This window comes from Heterocephalus glaber, unplaced genomic scaffold (assembly GCF_053883595.1).
Source record: "Heterocephalus glaber isolate CG9 unplaced genomic scaffold, H.glaber_assembly_v1.0 deba00001460, whole genome shotgun sequence".
NCBI lineage: Eukaryota > Metazoa > Chordata > Mammalia > Rodentia > Bathyergidae > Heterocephalus > Heterocephalus glaber.
The window spans coordinates 13,045,162-13,069,422 of record NW_028258307.1 but is presented as its reverse complement, the minus strand read 5'-3'; the positions used below and the strand labels follow the sequence as shown (position 1 = coordinate 13,069,422).

General features: G+C 32.5%; 1 protein-coding gene across 21 annotated transcripts in view; it reads left to right on the top strand.

The window, feature by feature from the left end:
- Positions 1–24,261, top strand: part of Marchf1 (membrane associated ring-CH-type finger 1) — a 1,027,787-nt gene that overhangs the window by 529,369 nt on the left and 474,157 nt on the right. The window contains exon 2 of one of the 21 annotated variants that reach the window (XM_087216915.1): positions 17,711–17,809. The exons of 19 other annotated variants lie outside the window; for them this stretch is intronic. The gene's annotated coding sequence lies outside the window, so the exon portion shown is untranslated. Of the gene's footprint in view, positions 1–17,710; positions 17,810–21,411; positions 21,431–24,261 lie in introns of those variants that run through there. One more of the 21 variants, XM_087216914.1, reaches the window with a different exon arrangement.

Sequence of the window (24,261 nt, the reverse complement as noted above, 5' to 3'; positions counted from 1 at the left end):
ATAAAAATGGTATTCTAGGTGTTTGATTATGACAAAATGTATAAAGATTTACATCCTGTAATCCCAGCACTTGGGAGGCTAAGGGAGGAAGTTCTCAAGTTCAAGGCAATTCTAGGCTACCTAAAAAGTTCAAGGCATAGTGAAATGCTGTTTTAAACAGGAAAACAAAACAAAAATATTTACATATTAAATGTTGCCATTCTATGTATTTCAAAAAACAAGCAAATCAAAAAAACCTGAGTGATGATCATCTCACTGTTACCTTTATTTTCTCTCTATATTATGTGTTAGCAATTTTTTTCATTAAAAAACTTTTAATGACCTCAAAAGTGTTGACATATTTAAATCAACAATATTAAAAATGATGTGTATATTGTCATTGAATTCAATTCTCAGTAATTTAATTTTTATTGAATTATTTAAACCTCAAATTACATGGTAAAAATGAAATTTTATTGTTTTAATTTGTACTAAATTAGCTATTTTTGTACATTTTTCATATTTTTCTAGTTACCTGTGCTTTCACTTGGTGAACTGTGTAATAATATGCTTTACATATTATTATTCTGTTGCCATATTCAGATATTTCTTACCAATAAATATACCAGTTCTATATGAATTTCCAGGATTATTTTATCATATTTGTGAAAACAAATGTATTTAAAAAATATTACTAAGAAAATATAATTTACTAAAATTTACCTAGGGGGCAGAAAGAATCTAAATTTATTCTTATGCAAGATACAAAAAAGATTGAGAGGGAGGTATCTTTCCAGATGCGTTAGTCTTACTGAGATAGTTACATAGGTGAATACCTTCAAACCTTTCAGAAATCAATAAATACTCAGTTTCTCAATAACTCAGAGACTGCATTTTTTCTCAGTAATTATGACTCCTTAATCAAAATATTATCTCTTAAATTTTGAGGATGTGGTTTTTATGTAAGTTTACCATCCACTGAAACCATTTTTCAATGAAATATTAATACATTAAATTTCCTTTGATTTCCTATGCTGTTATCTACAGATATTGTTCTCTTTCTTTAAGAATTCCCTGTATTTGTTTTTTACAGTTTAATGAATTTGGTTATACATAAATACCTTTGAATCTCATTACCCAAGTTAAGGAAATGGATGTATCTAACACCTTGCAAAATTTCCCAGTGTTCTTATGTTTTTGTTTTGTGGTGAGGACACTTAATATAAGTTCTAAGCTCTTACCAAGTTTTGAAGTGCACAATTTTTAACAGAAATTACTGCATATGTTCATTTTCCAGGAATGCAAGTACAAGAGCACAATTAATTTGTGTATTTTTAAACTCTTTCATATTGTTGGAGATGTATACCCAGATGGCTATTAAAAACAGTGATTGCATGGATAATATTCATTACATATTTTGCTATTTGGATCATTATTTTCTAAAAAGAAAAAAAGAAGAATATAGCTTGTAATGAATGCTATCTAATTCTTACCGAGAGAGAGAGAGAGAGAGAGGGAGAGAGAGAGAGAGAGAGAGAGAGAGAGAGAGAGAGAGAGAGAGAGAGAGAGAGAGAGAGAGACAGGGAGAGAGAGAAGAATGCTGTGGAAAGTACATTTAATAATACTATTAAATTCTTAATGATAGAGAATATAATCCTTCTAGCTAAATCTTAGGAGAATGTGAAGGCTCATTCTAAGTCAGATACTTTTTTCAACCAGGCTAAAACTCTGTCTTACACTGACTCTAAAAATTATCCATATATTGATGAATTGTATTAGTTAGCTTTGTATTGCTGGGACAAAATACCTGACATCAGCCACATTAACAAAGGAGGGATTTATTTTGATTAACAGTCTCTGAGGTCACAGTCCATTGGGGGCTGACTCCCAGGAGAGTCATTAGGATGGAAGGGCATGGGGGAGGAATGTCCATGGACTCATGACTGCTAGGAAGCAGAGAGTCAGGGAAAGAACTGGAGAATAAGGAGCCAGGGACCAGATATTGTTCCCAAAGCCACACTTCTCTGACTCACCCAGACATACTCAGTATGCTTTAGTAATATGGGTGTCTCTCAACACAATGATGTTGATCATCAAGACTAATCTTCACATAGTGGAATCTGGTTATATTTTAGTGTATACTCTGTCTTACACGTAACTAAAATAAATAAGCCCTATCATATAATTCATACTTAATTTTCCTAAAACTGTGTGTCTGCAGTTTTATGAAAATCTTATCCAGTTGCCATTTGGATTTATAGATTCTAAACAGATACCTTTTGAGCTTTCAGGTCACCTGATGATAGATAATATTTTATTTTTAGCATTTGTAAATATGGAATAATCTTGATTAAAGAAAATATTATATTGTTGAACCAATTTTATAATTAGTTTCTCTGCCTAACTGTAGATTAACCAAGTTTTACACACAGGGACCTTTAAAAACCAATTGATCTGTCTTTATCTGAATGACCTCATATTTATCTTAGAGATTAACTCCTTGGGGAGAAACACAAAAACACATTTTTAGTTAACTAGGTTATCAATTTTCTGACATGTAAGCCAGCTGTATTTCTTATTCCTGATTTATATTTCTTAGGGTATGTGGTACTTTTCTCTTGTTTCTAATACCCTTTATTTTGTTTGAAGACCATTTTAAACTCATGTCTCAATTTAATATCTTTATTGAATTTCCTGCTACATTTTTAACATCAGTCATCCTTTCCTTCAAGAGTAATAGCAAGTATGGAATCGATGAGAACAAACCATGACTTACACATTCTGTCCAGATCCCAGTTAGGGTTTTTGTCCTTTACCTTAGAATGCCTAAAAAAGAACTATCAGTTAGGGAATAAATGAGAATTTGTTCAGTCCCTTGATGAGCCCAAAAGTGCTTTTATCTAAAGTTTCATGGATTGTACTAGTTCGAATAGTTAAATTGTCTAGGTTGGTATGTATTTAGTTGGGGCCCTGGGCTAGTGATAGAATTGGAAAAAGAGTAGATTATGGGCAGAGCTCATTCATTTTATATAATTTTAATTAATTCCATGTATTCATCTGACTTTCATCCTCGTATAAAATCCAATTGGTGGGCACTTTGAGAGTCCAGATGAACATTTTTAATCTCATTATTTTACATTTTGCCTAACTGTTTTTCTGTATGTTCATATTGTTACTCAGCAAGTATTGCTCTTTTGAAAAAAGAAAAAGATTTCTTGTTAAGAATGTCATATGAACTTTGATTTATACAATATCACTTTGAAATATTTATAAAAGATATTTTGCACATAATAAAAACTAGTTCTAGCCAATATTAATAGAGAGGGCTAAGGAAATATTCTCTTGAATCAGAGAGATGTTTTCCTTGTGGGCTTGTCTCCTTTCAACACCTTTAAGTTTTTAACAAGATAGAAAAAACTCAAAAAATTATCCCAACAGCAATATCAGTTTGTTGAATTACATGTGCTTCATTTCTAAGTCTATCCTGTGGCATCTTCTCCAAAGAGCTGGTCTAATTGTTTACCTACACTTACCCACACACCTTCTCTTTTGCATTCATTAAATATTTATCAGATATGTGTCATGCTTCGGCCATTGTGCTAGACACTACATAAAAATAAAACTTACTAATAGTATTACTTAAGTTAGTTTCTATTACATTTGAATAGCATCTTTTTATATTATTTATTTTCATTCATTTTACCAATATTTTTCCTCCTTTCATCATCCACCTCCTTAAGATTATAAAATAATTTCTGTCTACATCTGTGACAGGAAATCATTAACAGTGTCCATTTGTGAGTTCTTGGTGATAATTGACATCACTAATTAATGTTTCATTTAATATTATTAATTCCTTAAAATGGAGTTCAGTGTAGTTAAAAACACAAAGTTGGAATTTTCTTGATTTGAATATTAACTCTGTCTCTTATAGCAATATTCTTGCCAATTTAAATATTTGAGTCTTTAAAATAAAAAGTTTATTGAGATATATAGTTAATACATATAAAAATTAATTATTATATAGTTAATGTATATTATATAGTTAATATTTAATACAATATGTGATTAATATTTAGTACATATCACCCTTACTAATTTGTATTTGTAGTGAAACATTGAACTTTTCAGGACAAAATATGAAATTTATTGTATTAATTATGAATCTATGGTTAATATTAGCCATTACATATTTATTAAAGAAATTGTTTCATATTTTGTTTGTTTGTTTTGTTTTTTTTGGTACCAGAGGGATCGAACTTGGGTCCTTGCGCTTGCACAGCAGGCGGTGAAACCACTGAGCTAAATCCCCAGCCCAATTGTTTCATATTTTGAACCAAAATTGAGTTCAGAAAATCAACATACAATGCTTTTCTAGATGATAATCATTTGATAAGATACATAAAATACCCTCATGCCAATTTATATTAGGCCTGTACCATAAAGCTTGTATAGTTAACACAGATACAGGCGTATTGAACTGAACCAACAATTGAAAGCAAAAGCATATTAAATGGGAAAAAAGTCATTTTCTCCCCCAAGGGCTAATGATGGATAGCTTTTAATGAAGTTATGAATTTTAACATTAAAAATCAACCAACCAACATTACTTCAGACGATTTTTATTTCCAAGAGGAATATCATTTGTTTTAAATTCATTTTTATTTCATTTTAGTTATTTTTACTAACCAACTTGTCAATTCCTGTCATCATTAAACATCTCATTTCCAAACAAAATTTTTCTGTAACTACTAGAAATAGGAAATTTGGCAAGTTTTTTCATAACTCAGTGTTTCCCTTGCTCCAATAGTATTCTCTTTTATCTGATTTGTACCAAGAAAAGTAGCAAGAAATGCACAATCTTAACAAAAGATTTTCATGGTCTGAAAAAGTATTTAGAATTGTATTATGGAATTGCCACAAACACACTAGAAGAAATCAATTGGCATCTGCTTTTGAAAAATCCATAATAACTATACTTTCCTTTCAGTACTCAAGGGTTGTATTCTTGATAACTATGTTTTACTTTTAATCCACAAAAGTCTTAAGTCACAATATTCTATCTTCAGTCTGTGCTGTTATGTCAATGAAAATCAGGCAAAGAAAGTGCCAATAGGGACTATGCTATTGTTGAGATCATAATATGACTAGTTATTATGACTATTTTGTGTTACTGGACTGAGGAATATAATGTTCCATCTGAGTATGCAGAACCTTAATTTTTATCTTTAGTTCCATTAAGGAACTGTACATAGTGAGAAAAATAAAACGTTTTCTAAAGTGTATATTTTTTGAAAGTGCTACAAATCTCTATTTAGATTGGAGCAAAGTTAAGTTGTAATAAGTCTTTGCAATTTATAGGCTTGTAAAACCTCATAAAAATAATATTTTTGACATATAAGAATTTTAAATTCAAAATCTAAGCAAATCTTTGAAAAGAAGGCCTATAAAGCCAAACTGTTAAATACAAACTTCTCTGAAATTCAAATAATACACCCATTACACAGAAAGCCTTTCACTTACTGGAAGTCCAATCTGTACTTTTAGATATATTAACTAAAATTGTGTTTATAAAAGAAATTCGTTAAGTGTTGGGAATATAGCTTAGTGGTAGGCAGCTTATCTAGCATGCAGGTGGCAGAGTTCCAGCATTACCAAAAGACAAAAGAAAAAAGAAAAAAGATTAAAAACAAAACAAAATCAAAATCAAGAAAAGCATTGAAGAGGGATTCATACAAAAAATTGCCAGTCAGGTTGAGATTATGAAATGAAAACACAGACTGCAGTGGGTGACAGAAAGACAAAGATATCTGTTTTACTAAGTGAAGTACTTAGGTAAAATAAAAATAGATGATGAGTACTTGGAGTTGGTTTTTTAAAAAATAATCAAGTTTTAAACTCAGACAGCAGTACTGTTTTATGTCATGAGTTATGATAAAATCATTTATGTGGTTTATTGTTTTGACATTAACAACGGTTCAAACAAGATGGGTAAAGAAGCTGAATCTTAATTTTTAAAGCCATGAAATTGTAACATGTCTCACAATTAAAGGATCCATAACTTGTTTATTTTTCAATTTTTCTTAGGTGAATTTTGAAAATATGAAAATGTATAATTCATATAAAACTTCAATAAATTATGAGCATTTATCTGTATATTATGAACATTTGTTTATATACTTCAACATTTTTAAAGTTTTATATACATTTCAAATATATATAAAGTACTAACAGAATATTCACCTATTATTTCTTGTTTTACCAAGCTTTGCAACCATAGTTACATTTATAGAAAACTGAATTATTCAATTTTTTAATCTAAAGTGCCTGAGGTATGAAAATTTTTATTTTCCTTGTTTAAATATTTTAAACAAAATTACAGATATCTAAAAAGTACCTTATCTGTAGTATGTTAAAGTAATTCATTTTAACTCACCAAATGTTTATTATATAGCTTTATATTCAAAAGATGAATTATTACAACTGGGGAAAATAATGTACAATAGTCCATGGTCTCATTACACAAATAAATTACAATAAATTAGATATTATTCCCAGTTCAACATTTTAGGAGAGAATTCATGTTTATGGAAACTGTGAAGGGGAAAGAATGCAACCATAACCTCTCTTCTCAGTGATGTGACCTATGATACTGTTGTAATTTGTATGATCCTTAATTTTTTTAACCTGTGAAATGGGATAAATTGCAACTCTCCAATAAAGGAATATTAATGCAATGAGATAAACATGCTGAATAATATGATCAATGAGTTCTAAAAAACCTCCTCATGAACTTCAAGAGCTTTTGTCATGTAAATGTTAATGGAGAATACATAAACCAAAGTTACATACCTAGATTGAGATAATTTTAAAAATTAGAGCTAATGCCAAAAGAAAGTGCATACACTACAAATGATTTCTACTTTTGCCTCTGTTTTAGTGCCTTCAAGTTTAATATTGCAGTGTGAAGAACTACTATTAAGGGCTAGATGTATTCTTTTGTGAAAACACGTGGAATCAGATTTAAAGAAAATATAATGGTAGCAGAATTGGGTGGTGCTAATATTCAATATTAAGGTCACAAAAAGTATTTGCCTTGAGCAGTAATATTCTTAAATCTGTAGCCAAGATGCAGCTTAGAGTGAGGGGGGTGTTATGACATGCATTTTCTATTTCATTTTAAACAGTATATTCTTTTTGGAATAACCTTTCATCTATTACGTTTACATTTTTTTGCATAAAAGCAAGCTATCTCCTTGGTCTGGCTATTGTCCCTTCCATCATACCCTTGATACCAGCACCATGTTGCCTTTTATTGAGCCCAGAATGGAACCATCACACTTGTATTCACCCCGAAAATTGCTTCTTTAGAGAGCATGTGACAGGAATACTCATCTACATGTTTAATTTTGTATGATACATTGTGCAAGAGAAATCTAGCTGATTATCAAAAAATAAAAATGAAAAAACATTTCCAAAACCTTTTAAATGTCACCTACATCCTACTTCCCCTGATTTTATTTCACTGCCACAAGAGACAATAGCCAGAACTATGGTATTCATTTCTTTTCAGTTCACTTGAACTCTCAGTTTTTTTGAGGAGAGACAATCGTGTTGGCAACTGCTTTTGTCCCCTTCTGATAAAGATAAGATGCCAAGTGCTTCAATGGAGGGAAAAACTAAAGGAAGGCTGGGAGTGGGTATATTTTCCCTGTCAAAACCAACATTTAGATATTTTTTCCTAGCAAAATTGGGTGCTGCAGATTTTAACAAATAATTTGAGAAAAAGCATCTTCGTATGTGAGAAAAGCTCTGAGGTTTGATATCCAGGGCAGAATAATGGCAACATGAGATTTTAATGTCGATTCTAATTTAAGTATTCCACATGGATGATGCTGATTTGTAGCAGTGATTTGTGAAGATGTGCTTCATTAAAATCCTGTTTCTCTTCTGCATAAAATGAATTGCAAGTCAGGATGAAGGCACCAAATACAGCTAATTTCAGGAATGATCGCATTGCTTGCTCCACAAGTTTGAAAATGAGACACAATTTATGAATTGGTCTATTTTTAGCATATGCATTTCTTTGCCATTGCTCTGAACAAAATATGATGACCAGTTTCTTGATGCTTTGTGGATCCAAATAATTTACTAAAGTACAGTTAATGGTTATGCATATGCTTTCTAGGAATGTATGAATCTATTAAAAGAAATGGACCTTTTGCTATGTCTTTCTGCCTTTCTTTTTTTATTTCTTATAAAGTTGCTATCTTCCAGCTCATAGACTTGCCCAAAGCCATGTTGAAGACCTAAGAGGAAAGTGCGTAAGAGTTGCTTTAAAGATATTTTATTTGTTGCTTCATTTCCAGTCTGTTGATTTTTGGCAAAAGCCATAATAGGGTTTGTAAATTGATCTATCTGAGTTGATTTTACTAAGAAATAGATCATCTGTTCCTTGAGTTCTTGAGAGTAACTCACTTCAAGAGTGCACAGTTTCATGTGTTAAAAAGAGAGAAACTGTTGACTGCTGAAGGTGAAATGAGAAGATACATTTTAGTGGAGAAAAACAAAATTCTGTATTCTTTTGAGAGAATCTAATGTTTACAAGAAATATGCTGATACATGTATAGGCAGGAGAAGACTTTGGGGAAAGTAACCTCCTGGGACTTTTTCCTCAATTTGGAAAACACTAGCACATGAGTAAATTGCCTGCCTCTGCCGACAAAGTAGAGATTATGTGCACACAGCCTAGGGGACAGGCCTGTGTACATTTGCCAGCCAGATGGTGCGAGACAGTTTATTAGCACTGTGTCCTTAGATGATGTCTTTATCGGTCTTCTTGGCCAAGATGACTACTGTGTAGCATGGCTCTAGTGGAACCGTAGATAAAAAGCACCACTATTAAAAGAAACTAAGGCAAAGCATTTAGTTAGGTAAAGATTCTAGCAGTTCACAAGGATTAGGTTTCTGCATTGATTTTGTGTGTGTGTGTGTGTGTGTGTGTGTGTGTGTGTGTGTGTTTTCCCTATAAATCCCAAGTCTGCCTGATGGACTTGGGGTATTAAAGAGGCATTTTATCATTTTATAAGAAAAATAAGGGAAGACTTTGTGTGCTACATTGTTATGTAGTATATAGGAGTATTTACAGATTGTGTTTTGATTTATGTATACCACTGGAGTTTAGAAAAGTTCTTGTTTTGCAGGTGTTTTTCTTTGCTAAATTATTTCAAAAACTGCTTAACTTCCAAGATAGTATTATTTTCCAATATGAATTTAAATAAAACCAGTGAGGAAGATCTAGTGGCATAATTATATTTATATATTCTTTTGAACCAGAAAAATTTGTGATTTTGGTAACTTAAAATGTAATAATTCTCGGCACTGAGATATATTTCTAGCTTAGATTCTTAAGTCGTCATGTGCAAAATTTGTTACTAAAACAGGTCTGACCTTTGCTCAGCAATTTTTAGGGTTTTTTTCTCTGAAAGTGATTTGATTATCTCATATAATATTCTCTATGGATTTAGGGGCTTCTATGCTCCATATAATTTTAAAATATTTGTATCTTTTCCTTTTGACTCCTCAGCCAATTTCTTGCAAGAATATATAAATGATAGAGTACTTTTAAATATGTTTCCTTAAAATTTTTATGCAATAAGCAAAAAGAAATCTTTGTAAAAGTTTGTGACACACTAAAGGCAGGTTATAGAAGAGATCCTGTGAAAATGTTTGCCCCATCACACAGAAATAACTTCTAGTAAAAGTCTATGCTTCATTTTCTTCCTCAACCCTACTCACACTCATCATTTTGATAATGGAAATATATAGCTAGACTTTCGAGTAATTGGAAATACAATAAAGATTTATCTCTTGATAAATGACCAACCACACCCAAATTTACTGCTTTAAATAAATTAACTATTTTACTTATTCATATCTTTACAACATTGGCAAGGCACAGTGGCTTTTTCTGCTAGTTTTGCCAGTGGTCAGCTGTGTGACTGTTATCTGCTGGCAGGTTGTAAAGGTGTAGGCTCAGGGCTGATGTTGGAAAACCTGAATGTATGTCTTATTCTATGTGGTCCCAGCAACTATTTCTCCAGATGATTCATCCATATGTCTCTTCAGCCAGATAGCCAGAGCACTCTTCTATTGTTTTAGGGATCCCCGAACAGAAAAGCAGAAGGTTCCAATTCTTAAGTCTAAAATTAGCCCAATGTTGATTTCATTGCATTCTTTTATTTAAAGCGAGTCACAGGACAACCTAAACTCAAGAGAACTGGGTTACATTAAGGCTTTAATTCTAAGGCATGGTTTATTTCAAGCTACAATAGGTAACTACACTAATACTAATACAATTTTTGTAATACTATTCCTTGTTCTGCCATAAATTTGGAGTGTTAATATCACAGAAAAATGTCCTATATAAGGTATAAATAACTACTTCTTTTATAATATATGTTGTGAAATTCCATTCTATTTTGATAACTGTCAAATTATGACTATTTAAAAGTAGATAGAAATAGAAGAGTATATAAAATTGACCAAAAACAAATAACATTTATTCTTTTACAAATGAGTATAAATAATTAGGAAAAACTTTAAAAATGGAGTATCTAATGAACTGCTATGTTTTATTAAATTAGAGGCTATATGAATACTTAGGTTTATTCTCTTCAGTAATAATGACGTTATTAAAAATAAGAATGCATGTTGTCTAGACAAATACAGTGCAATAACAAAGAAATTGAACATGTTTATTAACATTGAAAAAATGGATTTCTACAAAAGTACTCCCTCTGGCAACCAATAAAACTATTGATTGCTATATGGTAAAGAAGCATAATTATGAATACCTTATTTCCATTTTCAATTTTTAGTCTGGCTGAAAACAAAAACTTTTCCTCTATAGTTCAATGACTATTTATCTATGTTTTTTAAACTATTGGCTTTCCAGAAATAGTACAATAATAATTTTGATGAAGAACATGAAAATATTGTTATATACATAACATACAAATTGTTAATATCATAGTATAAAATCAAATCTTAGAATAGACTAAGAAAAACATACTCCAATAGGAATATAGAAGAAAATGTCAATAAATAATTCAAAGGAAAAGAAATACAGGAGCCTTTAATAGAGAAAAATATCCAGTCTCTTTAAAAGTAAAAGAAATGCAATTAAAATAAAAAAGCCATACAATTTACCATCTTGCAGATTAGCAGGGCTTTGAGAAACCAGCTCTATGTACTTTTGGTGGGATTGTATATGTGATTTCCAGAAATGAAATTCAAATTCCACAAAAGCACCAAAAAAACCTGTTAATGAAGGTGGTGAAAATGCCAGTAAAACCACACTTTCAATTTTTAACTTCAGTTATTGTATTTGTTTCTAGAAGTTCTATGTACTAGTTCTTTTTTAAAACTCTTAGGTTATTTTTTTGTTGTTTCTTATTAACTGATGCTATTGTAAATCTTTCTCATTTCTTTGAACATAATAAGAATAGTTATTTTTGACCCTTTGCATGAATACTAATATTTTACATATTTTCAAGTCTTTTTGCCTTTTTATTTTATTTTCTTCTAGTTTTTTTCAAGTTTTCTTAGTCATTTTTTTTTAATTCTTGCGTTTATTGGTACAATTTAGGTATACAGTACGATGACATTCATCATTGGGAACTTGTACTTTTACGTGATATGTCTTGGTTCTTATTTGTTTCCGAATTCCTCTGCCCTCCCTTCAATCCCTCCACCCCTCCCTATTCACAAAGACTTTTTTCCATTACTTTCCTTTTCTCATATTTATTCCTTTCCCTTCTTTCCTTTCCCCTACCCCTTCCACTCACCCTTCCCCTTCCCCTTTGGAACTTTTCTTCCTATTTCACATTATCTATTATACATATCCATCCTCATTTACACTTACAGTTTCTCTCACCAGAGAAACGATTTGGTATTTACACGTCTGTCCTATTTATTTCACATAAGAGGGTGGCCTCAATGTGGATCCATTTAGCTATAAATGTCTCTAGTTTCTCATTCTTTATGGCTGAGTAGTACTCTATTTTATAAAAAAATAAAAAACCACATGTTCTTTATCCATTCACCAGTTGATGGATAATTGGTCTGTTTCAAAGTTTTGGTTATTTCAAACTGTGCTGCTATAGATATGTGTGAGCATATATCACTGTGGTATGATTCTTTTAATTCTTTTGGGAAGATACCCAGCAGGGGAATAGATGGGACAAATGGGACATCTGATCCTAGTTTTTTGTGGTATCTCCATACTGTTTTCCACCATGGTTGCACCAGTCTACAATCCCACCAACAGTGAATAAGGGTTCTTTTCTCCCCAGAACCCTGCCAGTGTTGGTTATTGGTTGATTTCTTGATAGAGGCCATTCTTTCTGGAGTGAGGTGGAATCTCAGCATTGTTTTCATTTGCATCTTTTGAATGACCACTGATGTTGGACATTTTTTCATATGTTTATTTGCTTTTTCTACTTCTTTGTTTGAGAAATGTCTGTTCATTTCAGATGCCCATTTATGGATTGGGTCTTTAAATTTGGTGGGTCTGATATTTTAAGTTTTTTATGTATTCCAGATAGTATTCCTTTAGCTGAGGTACAGCTGCTAAAATTTTTTTCCTACATTGTGGGTTGTCTCTTCACTCTGTTGGTGGTTTCTCTTGCTGTGCAAAAGCTTTTTAATAAGATGAGATTTCAGTTGTTGACTCTTTGTGCTAGTTCATATGTGATTGAGGCTTTGTTCATGAAATCTTTTCCTTTGCCAATGTCTTCAAAAGTCCTACCTAACCTCTCTTACACCAGGTTTAGTGTTCCTGTTTTAATATTTAGATCTTTGATCCACTTCAATCTTAATTTAGTGCATGGTGATAGGGATGGGTCTAGTTTTAATCTTTGGTACGTTGAAACCCAGTTTTTCCAACACCATTTATTAAAGAGGCTATCTTTCCTCCAGAGAGGGTACTTGGCTCCTTTGTCAAAAATGAGGTGCCTGAGTATGTCTGGAGTTGTTTCTACATCTTCTAATCTATTCCACTGATCTTTGGGTCTGTTTTTTTTTTTTCCAGTACCATGCTGTTTTTATCATAGTGGCTATGTATTATAGTTTCAAGTTGGGGATTGTGATACCTCCTGCCTTGTCTTTGTTGCCCGGAATTGCTTTTGCTGTTCTAGGTCTCTTCCTGTTCCAAATGAATGTTTGGATTATTTGCTCAAGGTCTATGAAATATGCTGATGAAATTTCAATTGAGATTGCTTTAAATCCCTGTAGCAGTTTTGGAAGTATGGCAATTTTCACTATATTGGTTCAACCTACCCAGGGGCAAGGGATGTATTTCCATTTTCTGATATCCTCTTCAATCTCTTTTTCAGAGTGCTGTCCTTTTCAGAGTGGAGGTCTTTTATTTCTTTTGTTAGATTGTTACTTAGGTATTTCATTTTTTGGATGCTATTGTAAAAGGTGTTGTTTCTCCAGTTCCTCTCTCAGTGAGTCTGTTGTTCCTATACAGGAAGGCTATTGATTTTTGTGTGTTGACCTTATATCCAGGTACTCTACTAAATTTGGTTATTAAGTCTAGAATATGTTGGTTGAGTTCTTGGGGTCTTCTATATAGAGTATCATGTCATCTGCAAATAATGACAATTTGACCTCTTCATTTTCTATTTTTGTTCCTTTTATTTTTTTCTCTTGTTTAATTGCTGTGGCTAATGTTTCAAAAACTACATTGAACAGGAGTGTCAATAGTAGATATCTTTGTCTTGTTCCTGATTTTAGCGTGAAGGATTTCAATTTTGACCATTTAGCATGATGTTGGCTGTTGGTATTTCATAGATCACTTGTATCAGGTTGAGATAAAGACCATATATTCCAATATTCTGTAGTGTTTTTACCATGAATGTGTGTTGGATTTTGTTGAACGGTTTTTCTGCATCTATTGAGATGATCATATGGTTTTTGTCCTTGTGTCTGTTAATATAGTGTATTACATTTATTGATTTCCATATGTTGAACCATCCCTGCATCCATGGGATGAATCTCACTTGGTCAGGGTGTATGATCTTCTTGATGATCTTTTGGGTTCTGTTTGCCAGTATCTTTTTGAGGGTTTTTGTATCTATGTTCATTAGGGAGATTGGCCTATAGTTCTTTTTTTCGTTGGGTCTTTCTTTGCTTTCAGAATCAAGTAATGCTTGCTTCCAGCAATGAATTTGCTTCCCTTTCAATTTCATTGAAGAGTTTAAACAATAGTGGTAATAGTTCTTCTCAAAATGTCTTGTAGAATTCAGCAGTGAAGCCATCAGGACCTGATCTTTCCTTTGTTGGTAAATTTTTAATTACATTTTTAATTTCATTGATTGATATTGGGTTGTTTAGAATTTGTAGGTCTTCTTAGTTCAACTTTGCTAATTCATATGTATTTAGAAATCTGTCCATTTCTTCGGTCTTTTCCATCGTATTAGTGTATAGGCTCTCCAATTAGGTTTTGGTGATTCTCTGGATTTCTCCTGAGTCTGCTGTAATTGCATGGATTTGGGCCTTTTCTTTCCTTTTTTTTGATAAGGTTGTGTAAGTGTTTGTCAATTTTGTTTATTCTTTTGAAGAACCACCTCTTTGCTTCATTGATTTTTTTATCACTCTTAATCTCCATTGCACTGATTTCTGCTCTGATCTTTATAATTGCTTCCCTTGTACAACCTTTAGGTTTGTCCTATTCTTCTTTTTCTAGAAGCTTGAGGTTCACCATTAGATAATTGTATTTTGAGCTTGCTCTGTTTACCTGATATGGATACTCACTGCTATGAATTTCCCTCATAAATCTACTTTCACTGTGTCCCATAAATTCTGATATGTTGTATTGGCATTGTCATTTAATTATAGAGATTGTCTAATTTCTTTTTTAATTTCCCTTGTGACAGGGGTTGTTGTTCAGGAGGTTGTCATTTCAATTTCCATGTGTTTATGAAGTTCTTGTGCTTTCTTTTGCTGTTGATCTCCAGTTTCATCATAGTATGATCTGATATATACGAGGGATAACTTCATTTACTTTGCATTTACTTAAACATGTTCTATGAGCAAGTATGTGGTCTATTTTGGAGAATGACCCATGTGCAGTTGAAAAGAATGTGTATTCTGATTTGTGGGGTGGAACACTGTAAACATCTGTTACGCCAATTTCTTCAAGAGTTTGGTTGAGTTCTAGTATTTTGTTGTTGATTTTTTTGTCTAGTTGATCTATTTGTGACAGTGAGGTATTGAGGTCCCCCTCATGAATTAGCTTGAATGATTTTTTAATGTACATTAATATTGGTTTTATATAGTTGGGTGCACTAATATTTGGTGCATATATATTTATTATTGTCATTTCTTCCTCTTGGATTGTTCCCTTTACAAGGATGTAGCAGCCTTGTTTGTCTCTCTTAATTTGTTTTGATTTGAAATCCATCTTATTTGAAAATAGAATAGTTACTCCTGCTTTTTAGGGGGTTACTGTTACATGGAATATTGTTTTTCAACCTTTAACTTTCAGTGTATGTGTTGCTTTTTAAATTGTGTTTCTTGTATGCAGCATATTCCTGGATCTTGCTTCTTGACCAATTCTTCCAGTCTATTTCTTTTTATTGGTGAATTAAGACCATTAATATTGATGGTTATAATTGATATGTATTGACTTATCCTTGTCATGGCCTTTTCCTGTTGGATTCTTTCCCTTTGGATTTAATTTCTTTTCTTGCCTGATGGATTCATTCTGGTGAGCTTCATGGGGTTGTGATCCTCATTGTCTTTTCTTATGATATTGTTTAAAATTTTTTGGAGTGCTGGTTTGGTATTCATTAAGTTCTTGAGGTGCTCTTTGTCATGAAAGTGTCTTATTTCTCCATCAATTTTGTAAGACAGTTTTTCAGGGTACACCATTCTGGATTGAAGGGTTTTTTCTTTTAGGGCTTAAAATACTTTAGTCCAGGCTCTTCTTGACTTGAGGATTTGTTGTTGAGAAGTCTGCTGTGATTCTGATGGCTTTCCTTTGTATGTGATTTGTTTCTTTTCTCTAACTGCTTGTAGTATTTTGTTCTTCTGTTGGGTTTCTGGAATCTTGACTATTATATGCCTAGATGTAGATTTTTTTTTTGATCATGACTTGTTGGTGTCTTATTTGGCTCACTTATCTGTATGTCACATTCTTTTCCCCTGCTTGGGAAATTCTCTGCCATTATTTCTGTGAACACTTTTTTAAATGTTATTTTTACTATCTCCTGTTTCTTCATTGACTACAGTCTGTCTTATATTATTCTACTTTGCATTATCTAATCTAGCAGCTGCTGGATTACTTTCTCATGGTTTCATGCTATCTTTAAGAAATCTTTCTTTTCCTGGGGCCAGGGATTTAGCACAGTGGTTCTACCGCTTGCCTTGCAATCACTAGTTGTAATCCGGTCTTCTATATCTGATATTCTGTTCTCACATTGACTCATTCTGCTGGTAAAATTTCAGTGGAGTTTTTAATCTCCTGGATATGTGTTTGAATCTGTTTTTTATGGCTCTCATTTCTTTCTTGTGTGGGATTCCATCATGTTCCTGAGGTCCTCTATTTTTTTAATCTGTGTCTGCTCTAGAGTTATTAATCATGTATTTCAATCTGGACAATATCTCTCTTGTTATCTGAGAAATTATTTCTGGTTTTGTTTTTTCCACATCTTCTTTTGTTGTGAGTTTATGGAGTCCAGGTGGTTGAGTTTCAGATTTTCAATCTTGTTGCCACTTGGAGTTGCCTTTCATTATGTGGAAGTCTAGTTTTGAGTCTTTTTTATGTTTGCTCCCATTTCTATTTTTTTTGTTGTTATTGTGGATGTTTTTGGTTTAATTCCTGGCATTCTGCTTATAAAATTCTTATTATGAGTATCTTTATCGCTAGTATCTAGAACTCTTAGGGAATGGCTACTTCTCAGATTTTCATCCAGGTTTAGTTGGCCTCTGGGTTTGAGTTTGTAATGGCCCTTAGGTATTCTCAGTATTGGTATACTAGGAAAGACAACTGACTAGAACAATCATGTCACCATGGCCACAGTAATACAATCAGCATCAAGCACAGCCTAGAAAATGACAAACTGTGGTAACTATTAATCTACCACCTTTGACTGGATGAACCAGACTTGTGGTTATATATTAAAATCTAGAACCAATTAGAAATATATTTGCAGTAAATAAGCCATTCAATATATCGAATTTGCCCTCTGGGGAGATTCATAAGGACTTGGAAGGGTAGAGAAATAGGAGAGGGAAAGGTTAGAAGTAAGGTTAGAGGATACAAGAAGATCCTGTGAACTTTGGGAAACTGGTGAAGACAGAAGGAAAAGAGAGATGGAAGGAACGAAAACAAGAACAGAACAAACTGACAGCAACAGAAAAACATGAAACTGTATTCTCGCTCCTATAAAATTAAAAATCAAGAAAAAATAAGAGGAGAAAAACAAGAACAAGAAAAGTGAGGAATGAAGAAGGAGAAAAGAAAGAAATGTCCCATTCAAGGCAAGTCTCTGTTGTCCCCAGTGGACATGGGTAGTGTATCAATCAATCTGTGTCAATTAATCTCAGCGAGTCAGCCAAACTTCAGTGAGTCCAATGAAGTTCAGGCTGGTTTCTGGCTGTGAGGCTGGAATTGAGCTTCCTAACCTCTTTCGGGTTTGAACTTTGAACATTTCTACTGCAGGTTTGAGCAGCCCTTTCCCCAACAACAAGTCTGGTTCTAGGAGGAGGTGTTGACCCCAACAACTTACCAACCACTGCAGTCTGTTGCACCTTTATCGAGGTGAGAATTTGGTGTCCCAGTGAGCTTCAGTTCTTAATAAGCCTAGGAGAGACCTTCTCTCTACTGCTCACCACTGCACCAATTCCTGGGCTCAGAATGATGGCCTTCTGAATACCTGCATTGTGCTGCTGTCCCAGGGGGCCTCTGGCTGGGGCCTGCTTGCCCTAAACAATGGTGTCTGGGTGGGTCTCTGGCTGGGGCCTGCATGCCCACTCTGCTGTTGTCCGGGTGGACTTCTCTCTTAGACATAATATTTTTAACTTTTCTTTGTTCTTTTTTCTAATGAGATGATTATCATTATTATAAAATTGTTTGAATTCTGAGTCCTAGAAGAGAAGTTGTCTCCATTTTTTTTATTTGGAGAGGAATTTGATTTTCCTCTGTCAAACACCTAGATCAATACTTACAAGAAACATTTTAAATACATGGCTAGAAACTCAGTCATCAATTTGATGTGACTTTAGGTACAAATCTGGATAAAGACCAGAATAGGATTGTATTTATGCTGCTTATTATTTAAGTAACTTACCGTTGTAGACCCCTGTGTACACAAGAGTCCAGAATGATTTTATTTTGATCTGAGTATGTGTATGTCTTGGGGGCCTTATATCTAAGGGTCGTGGCCTCTTAAGGTCCCGCCGCACTTTGGGACATTTAATTTTTGGCATTTAATTTTTTCCTCATACCCTGTAAATATATCAAAGCAAAAGCATAGTCATTCAATTTGGCAGATGCCATTAAATGAAGTTTAGTGTTCTTATTAATCAATAGGTTGATAATCAATAACTGCTGATTTGGCTCTGCTCCTCATGGCTCACATCTTGGGACTATAGATATAGGACATGTCTGAATATGGCCCTCTCATTCTGATCACAGAGGATATGAATGAGCTAATCCAATCATGCAACCTTCTTGTTAACATCTCTTTGGTCCAAAGCAAGCCTTCTTGTTAACATCTCATTGGCCCAAAGCAAGCCATGTGGTGAACCCAGAACTGGAATGAGAGGTCACTATATGGCAGAGGGAGTGAATACGGTTTGGACTGTAGAATGCAGAGAATGGAAAATTTTTTTAAAAAATTTAATTCATGGTAAAATCTTCTTTACCAATGGTAATTTCTTACCATTGTGTCAGTTCCTTGGTGAAATTAAGAAGTTTGTTATTTATGTTTACCTAAACTTTTTATTACATTCTTTTGCATACATATTTAAAATATGCTAGCCAAAGAAAAACAGAGGCTTTCATTGACTTATATTTTTAAAGAAAGTCCTGTGATGATATAGTTTAACATTTTGAAACAGATATTGTTGAATATAGTGCACACATGATGTCACCAGTACAAATGAGTGAGTTGATTGAAGCAAACATTAATGTAATCTAGGATAGTATTTGTTTTGTTCTTGTAATTACATAAAATATTTATTCTTTTTTTATTGAAACAATAGAATATATAGATTTACAAAATAAATAAAACCTGAATTAACCTAACCAAAACCACTTAAAAAATATACTGCAGATAGATTTAACAGAATAATCCTATAAATCATGTTTTCATTTGTTTTCAAAACATAATGCAATTTTTGATGACTACTTTTTTTTCCTTTACTACACATTTTTAAATGACTGCATGGCACTTTATTCTGTATTTGCCACATTGTATTTAACTGAATACCTATTTTTTCAACAGAGTGAATATAATTTGCAAAATTATAAAGTATGCAGAAAAATATGTTGATTTTTGTGTCCTTTGTGTTAATTTCTTTAGGATAAATGATTGGCATTAGAATGATCAATTAAATTTATGTGCACTTTCAAGGACATGATATCTCTCTCTCTCTCTGTCTCTTTTTCTCTCTCTCTCTCTTTCTTTTTTGCTTCCAAAAATGTTTACATGCTGCATATTCTGGAAATGGTCAAAGTCCATTTGAACAAGAACAAATAAGAAGAAACTTATACATAGCTTGTCTAGAAAGGAATCAGCCACTTCACATCCTTTTGACAGAGACTCAAAGGTAGGCAGGAGAGTGGGAAAACTTTATAGTGAAGAAAGGAGAATGCCATGATTGGAGGTTATTGGTATGTAAAAATTAATGGAGGTGGAAGAAGTGAAACATCTTATTTGATTGATTTGGGGGATCATATTTAACTTTCTCTGATTGCCCTTGATTGGAAGCAGGAGTAGAAAAGTAGAAAACTTGGCAGTTGTTAACAATTCCTGGGCCTTCTGGAAAAGTTTGGTTTTCTGGGATGGTTGTTGCAGAAGTTAGAGTTTGGCTTCCTGGATTGTTGTTGATCATAGTTCCATTGCCATATAGTCTAGCCCATTCTCAATAGTATACGCAGGATCAATGCTGAAAGAAACATATATGAGCTAAAGGCTTCATTTGCACTGTAATTTTATTTCAACACATTAGTTTTAAAGGGAAATATTTGTGGAGATTCTAAGCAAAATAATTAATCTAGAATAAGATCTCGGCAATTACTAGCTATTGTCATTTATTGACTTAAACTTACTTTTCTAAAATAGTATATTCAATTTATTACCTTTATAAAAATTCAATAGTGCTTTGTTTCCTACATGATGATCTGAAAATGGTTAGCTGACTTTTCAAAGGCCTATATAGTCTGCCTTTAATGTGTTCTCCAAAAATCATCTCCCTATACATCAACTCAACTCATAAATATTACTGAGAATGGACAAGTCAACTACATTTCTGAAAAACTTTTTCCTTACTTTATTTACATGATCTCTTTCCTCTTTTTTGTCTATGTGAGCTCTACCACTCCTCAAACTCACCCACTATAGTTTTCATGTCAAAACCAGTTCTCTACTCTAAATATTTACCACACATAATATCACTAGTATTAACATCATATGCTAATTGTTTCCTATATGTAATATTTCAGCAGTTCAGTTATATATATTCCATCACATTTTAATATCATTTTATTCCTTAGTGTTAACCTCTACTAATAGGCACCCAATAAGCATTTGTCAATTAATATTTTCTTGTGAAATAAAAGATGTAGGATATTTAGAAAGATTTTTTTTCCTTTCTTAACTTCAGGATTTAGTCCTCCCAATTTTGAAAAGGATATAATGGTTCCAATTTCTTTTCAGAAATAACAAAATTATGAAAATGTTTAACTTTATCTATTTCTAGAGAAGCTATTACATAGAGAATAATAATGCTGGTAGGAAAACTTAAATAAATGTTGGGAAATGCTAATGCTTTTACATCTGTTGGAAAAAAAATATGCCACTATACCTGCAGTTTCTATGTTGTTCTGTGTATCTTCTATGGTACATCAAAAGGGATGACTTTTGCACACAGAAATTACTTTTCTCTCTTTTGACTAGCTCAAAGTGCTAGACACAGTTGTTTTCATCATTTCTCTTTTTGGCTTTAGTATAAGAATTATCTGCAGATGCATGGTCATAGTGTTGGCATTGATTACCTATTGATATGAGCTCCGTTTTCTTACTATGCTGAAAAATTCATAAAAGTTACAACAACACATTTCCTTTTCAGACCAGAGTGTGATAGTGGGAAGAAGACAGTGTAAATTTCTACTTCATACAATGTGTAGTTACAGTGGGAGCCAGAAACACACAGCAAGGTGAGAAATTTTAAAAACAAAGTTTGCCACTAGGAAGCTATGTGTTGTCAGTAACAACACAAAGAGTTGTCTTATAGAAAGAACAAAAAGCAGCAAAGAATCTCAAACACAGGAATAAAGCTTTAAATATTCATTATAACAAGTTGGGTCAATTTGATAAAAAGACATCATCTGTGTTTTCTTTATGAATATTAATTAAAAATAATATACAACCTTTGCGTAAATGAAAAATTAATATAATTTTATTTCTTGCCAATACTTTTGGAAATATTTTCTTAATATTTAAAACTATTATAAGTTTAAACATTATTAATTTTACTTTGAAGTGGTCACAAAGAACACAAATTTTTCACTTATATTTTTAATCTTTTGAAACTAATATAGTTCTTACTAAAATTTAACTAGTAGACACGATTTACACTTTCTTTTCTCTACTTATTTTAAATTTGAAAATAATCCTAACACTTTAAAAATACTGATTGATAGTTATTATTTTTACAACTAATATTACTTCAGAGAAAAGAGCTAAGATGTTTCACTCTGAGACATGCAATTCTTTTTATTTATTATTGGTTTTTAAATTTGCAAATAATGTGTATTTTATAGCTCAAAGGTCAACATCAAACTAAATCCATGTATAACATTTTTGAATATTTAACAGAATGAATTCAAGCATTCAGCCTTGCATAATAAACTGTGTGGCTCTGGCTGCCTTTCAGGTGTTTAATGGCTGATTAATACATAGCAACAGAATTCACTTTGCACTCCTTAAAAAATTCTTCCCAGTGAATAATCACATGATATTGAATTGGGCTGAACATGTAATTTATTGTCTGTGCCAGGATCCCTTTGAGCAGGAAAGGAGCACTAACTGGATATAACAGTGGCCTGATGGTGTGAACTGAGACCACCCCAGGTGAAATAGAATATGTTCACTTTACATAGACTACACAATGAATCCTTCTCCATATCCCCAACAACTGCTGTTTAAGAAGATACTCATTTCATTATACATGAAAATATATATGCCAGTAAAATTCTAGGTATGATCCCTTTTAAATTCATGAGGACAGACTCAAATCCCTACAGAGAAATGCCCTACTCATCTTTGATAGCATATATTAATATTGATTTCATCAAAGGCCTTTACAAATCACTTGCGTATCATATTTACCATTAACTAGTGTAACACAAAATCCTTTTGAAGCTAACTATTCTCCATGTTATGATGCAACACTTGCTACTACATAGGTTTCCTGGTTACTCTGCTTATGAAAAATGAAAAGTATAGTGTGAACTTTTAAGAGTAATGCCTGCAGTATCAGAGTTCAAAATAAAGTCTGAGAAATATGAATACAATGAAAAAATATCCTTTTTAATTTTGTTAAAGTTCAGCAAATAAATGGGAAAGGCCTCAGCTGTAGGGATAGATGATACAGTGTGTACAGATGACAAATTAAACTGAAGTCCAAATTTACTTACAGATTTTTCCATTTAGAATACTTCAATAGAAATATGTCAACATGAGTTCAAGTTCTAGCTAGAAAAAAAAATAGTTTAAATCTATGCCCCTGAAACAAATTTTAAGTTGAATTAGTTATTTATATTTAAGAAAATATGATGAATTAAAGAGTTGATGAAAATCATATTACAAAAATGGGAACTCACTCCCAAAGACTCCACTAAAGAAACAATATGAACAAGTATACAAATTTAGCAAAATGGCATGATACAAAATCTATATGCAAAATTCAGCAGCATTACTGTATGCTAAAAGCTGGAATTCAGAAGCAATGTACCCATGTAATAATTCCTTTGAAAGAAATTATTTTACTACTCCACACAAAAATGTAGGCATTATGTACTACAAACGTGTAGTAATAAAAATTAAAATGGTCCTAACATAAACTTTCAAACCAAATAAATACATGAAACAGATGCATTGGTAAATGTATAGGTCATCAACAACTTTTGTTAAAGAGAATTGATTAACAACCTGGTATCACATTGAGGAACAGATTCTAGCAATGTATAATTTGTTCCTTAAACGTTGTTAGTGATTGAGTAGAGATTAGGTATCCATTTATCAAATCACAATGTCATACATGAGTAAAAAGGGTGATGATGCAGTATATGGTTTAGAAGAGATGTGGAGAAGTGAACTTCAGAGGTGCTTACAAAGATCCATTTCATATAATTAATTAATTGCAACCATTGAAATATTTATATCAAGTAGAAATGTGTCTTCTTGTAACTTTTGCTTGTTTTTCTGGTTCTACTTCTTGAAAGTTACAGAAAGTGTTGAACTTTTTTTTAAATAAGAGAAAACCATTCGATTATGGGAAAATTCTTGTGATTTTTCCTATTTTATCCTGAGAAATCCTGATTTTTTTCAGCTTTGTCTTACTATATGTTCTTTTACTTTATGGACTATTTCTTTTTCTTTTCTTTTTTTTTTCTTTTGGTATCGGGGATCGAACTCGGGTCCTTGCGCTTGCAAGGCAGGTGGCGGAACCACTAAACTAAATCCCCGGCTGGACTATTTCTTATTACTCATTGGTCATAAAATAGTTTTACATCTCTGTAATCCCAACATTTTGGGCAGCTGAGGAACAGAGGCAGGAGGATTGCAAAATTGAGCCAATATAGCCAATTTAGTAACTTAGCAAGACTGTGTCTCAAAAAAATAAAAAGGGTTGGGAATGTAGCACAGTGGAAAGGCTCTGGGTTCAATCCCAGTTTTACACACACACACACACACACACACACACACACACATTATCACATCTTATTCCAGAACAACAAATAAAATATCCGATAAAATTTAAAAG